This window comes from Dipodomys merriami, unplaced genomic scaffold (genome assembly GCF_024711535.1).
Source record: "Dipodomys merriami isolate MVZ:Mamm:240054 unplaced genomic scaffold, mDipMer1.0.p SCAF_3707, whole genome shotgun sequence".
Classification (NCBI taxonomy): domain Eukaryota; kingdom Metazoa; phylum Chordata; class Mammalia; order Rodentia; family Heteromyidae; genus Dipodomys; species Dipodomys merriami.
In genome coordinates this window covers 1-5,000 of record NW_027205279.1, presented here as the reverse complement: position 1 = coordinate 5,000, position 5,000 = coordinate 1, and positions in this window count along the sequence as shown.

Here is a 5,000-nt window from a genome sequence, read left to right as displayed (position 1 = left end):
ACGGGCGGCGGCCCACACAGACGCTCGGGAACAGCGTCGCCAGGGGCCGGAGGGGGAGGGGGACGGGACCCCCCAAAAACCCCACGGCACCCCAAGCACGAGGCCGGGAAGCCACACACCACACGCCCTCGCATCGCGACCCAGCACAGGCTCCAGGCTCCGCCACTCGACACACCGCGCGCGAGGCAGGGGCGGGGACGGATCGGGAACGTCCTCCACTCACCACACCAGACGACGGCCCGGGAGAGGCCCCGCGGGACCCTCCCCCAGCTCGGAGGGGGGAGGCGCGGGCACGCAGTTACCAACGCGGGCAGCCACTAACGCTCAAAAGCGGGACAGGGAGCGGCAGGGCCGCGGGAGCCCATCGGGGGCGGGCCCCCGCCAACCCGGCAGCGAACGCCGCCTCCCGAACGAGGATCGCTAGAGAACCTCTCCTCACTCTGAGGGTGGCCCGCACCCAACCCCGACGGGAACCCCGCCGGGACCAGCACACATCAAAGGCGTCCATCCTTCCCACCACGGGTGGCAGGGAGGGGTGGGGCGGGGGGGGGTCTGCGGCAGCAGCAACACCAACCCTGGTCGGTCGGCCTTGCCGTGCGGGGCCAGAGCAAAGTCGCGCACACGGGCGGGGAAGCCCGCACAGGCCCGGCTCGCCTCCCACTGCAACATCTCAGGTCCCCCGGTGCAACAAGAGCCAGGTGACACGGCAGGGAAGACAAGCCAGGACCAGGGCCGGCAGCTCATGCGGGGAAGCCACCCGCCCGGCGCAACAAGGGAAGAGCGCTCCTCCTCTGGGGAACCGCCTCGACCCCCCCCCAGCAGAGACGTCAATCTCTGCGATAACTTTTTTCTCACTCGCACAAGCCCCACAAACCCAAGGACGGCCGGGACACACCACGGGCAGCAGGCTGGCACAAGGCAACGGACAACGCCGGGATCGGGAACGACACCACCACTCAGCCTCAGGCACCTGAGAGAACCGACCGGGAGCGTTCCGGGAGCACCGCAAGAGGGCAGAGCGCGAGGCGCGGCTTTTCACACCACACAGCACGGGCAAGCACGGAGCACCGACCCTCCCTCTCCGCGGAGAGAGCCGACCCCCGTGCCGATAACGAGTCACGGGAAGAGAGGAGCAAGATCAGGGGCGCCCCCCCTCCTCCAGCGTGTACAAGTCCCCGACCTCACGGCGAGGGCAGGGAGAGCGCAGCCGGACCCGGTTGCCGCACCCCTGCCTCCCCGCACACCACCGGCGCCGGCACGGTGGGACGGTGAGGGCAGGGGCCCACGGGCAGAACGAGAAGAGCGGTCCCATTCGCCATGAATGTCCGTCCCTCGCCTGGCGCAGCTTAGGCCCGGGCCCGAAGGAGATCGCAACGTCACCACATCAATCACACCGAGGGGGCGGAGAAGACAGCCACACGGCACTCGGGAGGCGGTGGGGCCCAGGAAGCTCGGCTCCCGAGAGGGCCAACAGCCTGGGATAAAAGCGTAGCCAGGACAGACAACCTTTCGTGAGTAACGAGCGAGGTAAAAGGAAAAAAAAAAAAAAAAAAAAGAAAAAAAGGAAAAAAAAAACTTAAAAAAATAAAAAAATAAAAAAAGTACCACGGGCTTCAGCGTCCCTGGCGCTCGGGATTACCAGGACACCTCCACCGGGCACAGAGCCGAAAGAAGCTAGAGAGGAAAAAAAGAAAAAGAAAAAGAACCACGGACAGCGCTCGGGAGTAGCGCAGGTCAGCGGCCGACCAGGCCCGCCATCGGGAAGCGGCAGGTCGGGGGAGTTGGAGCTAGGGGCGATAGGGGGGAAAAAAAAAAAAAAAAAAAGCCACGGAGGTCGGACGAGCACGACGGCAGGACGGGGATGCCGCACACGCACAGGCAAGGCAAGGCAGGACTCGCCCCCCGCCTTTTCCTCCTCAAGCCGGCCACGGCGAGGGAAGCACACCGCGCGGGCCTACCTATGCACCCCAGGCAACCAACCACTCTCCTCCTCGGCGTGCCGAGGCAAGGGCCAGAATCCGGCACCGGGAGCGGGGGAGAGATCAAGGACGACGGGACTCACTCAGCCACCAACCAACCACCACCACCACCACCACCACCACCACACCCACGAGCCACCACAGGGGCAAGGCCTGCTCAGGGCAGCGGGAGCCCGGGGTGCGGGGGGAAGGGCAGGGGGACCCGGACCGGGAAGAGACGGGAAAGGCCCGGCACACAGCATCCGAGAGAGCCCCAAAAGACCCGCTGACAGCCACCGGGACACAGCATGCCAGCACCCTCCTGCAGGTACAAAATCCTCACGTCACCACGCCAAAACCAGCTGGTCACGCAGGGGCGACAACTCGCTGGCGACAGGGACCTCTCGGAAACCACATCGGGGACACCTGTCCCCAACACGTCCCCAACAGAGCCAGACACGGAACTCTCAGGGACAGCTGGTCGACCACATAAGGCGAAGACAGACGAAGAGAGAGGGCGGGAGCGGGGTCAGGGGACGCACCCGCCCCACTACCCCGGGTGCGCACGGGCTCACGGCACGAGCGGCACGGGGAGCCTTCCCCCGGCAGACGCGAGGCACCCACTCCGAGAGGCACCCAGCCACCACACCCACACCGCGCGGGGTCGGTGGTGAGCGCCCTGCCGCCAGCACGCACACACGCGGGACTCCCGGGCTCGGGTCCCCGACTCCCGAGGTGCTCCCTCCACCTCGACTTTTCCCCTACGCAGGGCCCACCGGGCAAGTCCCCGCCATCGCGCACACCGCAGACGGTAGGTAGGTAGGTCCCGGCCCCGAGGCTCGCCTCGGCCGTGCCCACGGCTCCTCGCGCCGGAGAAGTCTGTCCTCCGGCCTCCGGGGCCGTGGAGAAGGCCGTGGAGGAAGGCCACACGGGGGCCGGCGACCCAGGCCCTCGCGCCCGGCACGCGCCAAGCGCTCACTCGGAGGTGACTCCGACGACCATCCTATGTCGGGGAGGGGCGGGGTGTAGGTCCCGGCCCCGAGGCTCGCCTCGGCCGTGCCCACGGCTCCTCCCGCCGCAGAGGTCTGGCCTCTGGCCTCCGGGGCCATGGAGGGAGACCACACGGGGCCGGCGACCCAGGCCCTCGCGCCCGGCACGCGCCAAGCGCTCACTCGGAGGTGACTCCGACGACCATCCTATGTCGGGGAGGGGGGGGGGGTGTAGGTCCCGGCCCCGAGGCTCGCCTCGGCCGTGCCCACGGCTCCTCCCGCCGCAGAGGTCTGTCCTCCGGCCTCCGGGGCCGTGGAGGGAGACCACACGGGGCCGGCGACCCAGGCCCTCGCGCCCGGCACGCGCCAAGCGCTCACTCGGAGGTGACTCCGGGGAGGGGGGGTGGTCCGAGTCCGGGCCGGGACCGGCCCCACCACCTAGCGGCTCACCCGGGGACCCTTTCCCCCGACTCCCGAGACGTCCCTCGTACTCTCCTTCTTTCGCCCTCAAAGACCAGAGTCCAGGGAGGGGAGGAGGACAAGGCGTCGGGCCCAGACAGAACTACGGGAGGGGGAGGAGGACAAGGCGTCGGGCCCAGACAGAACTACTGGTCGACCCGACCAAGCCGCCACCCCCGGCACAGACCGGGCACGGAAGAGAGAGCGGCGACTCACGGCCCCACCCCGCGCTCGCCTGCGGGCGCAAAGTCCGACAGAACAGCCGCCCCGGCGCCACAGCGACACCACGGCGACAGTCGCGCCCGGCACCCGGTAGAGGCCGGGCCTCCGCCCGGCTCGCTGCCGCCAGACCTCCTCCTTCACTCGCTCGCTCGGCTGAGAACGAGGGGACTGTCATATCAAGGCGGACGCCAGGGGGAGCACGACAACCGCCTTCCAACGACCGACTCCACCGAGCCGCCGTACCCCGGATCGGCGCGCGCCGGCCGGCTCTGAGCTCCGGAGACACAGAACACGGAAACGAATCGCCTCACTCCCCACCGCCACGCACCGAGAGGCACAACCTAGGTCAGGACCTGCAGCCGGGTCCTCTCTGCGACCTCACGAACGACACCAGAGCCACCAGAGACCTAGACCGAGATCGAGCCGCCGCCGCCGCCGCCGCCGCCAGCGACCAAAGTGAAACCAGGAACCAGGACGGGAGTCGCCCGAACGGAGCGGCCCGAACCCGAGAACCGGGAAGCCGGGATCGGTCCCAAGCAGGAAGGGGCGGCAAAGACGGCAGGCCTGCACCACGAGAGAAAACGAACCGGCCACCCGCACGACCTCCGCCGCCCGTGGCAAGACCCCCACCCCCCACCCAACATGGCCAGAAAAGGGCAAGTGAGCGCTCGTCCCACCGTCTGCCCGCCCGTCTTTTTTTTTTTTTTGGGGGGGGGGTGTTTGTACGTTTTGTTTTCTTTTTCCCCCAGATGGAAACCAGAAAGAAACAACAACAACAACAACAACAACAACAACAACAACAACAACAACAACAACAACAACAAAAAACTCCCAAAGATGGGTCGGCTCCAGCAAGAGACGAGCCCTCGGGAGGCACCCCGCTCACTTGTGAAAGTCCGCCGCCCGCCCGCCCCACAACACGCTCCCTCCCCCCGCCCCCACCCGCCCCCCCCCCCCTTCACAGGCAGGGAAAGGGCAGGGGGAAGGCCAGAGAGAGGTTTCTTCTAACACAGAGAGGGTAGGTACACGTCACGCACACAGGTCTGGAAACCCACGGTGACAGCGCCATGGGAAGCGTGAGTCCACTCACCCATCACTAAATGACAGGAAAGCCAAACGAGAGCCGCTGGCTGGGCAGAAAAGGCCTTTGACAAAATTCAACATTCATTCATGCTAAAAGCTCTGGAGAAAATAGGAATAGAAGGAACATTTCTAAAAACAATAAAAGCCATTTATGACAGACCAATAGCCAATATTATACTTAATGGGGAAAAGCTACAACCAATTCTCCTAAAATCAGGAACAAGGCAAGGATGCCCACTGTCTCCACTCCTCTTCAATATAGTCCTAGAACCCTTAGCCAGGGCAATAA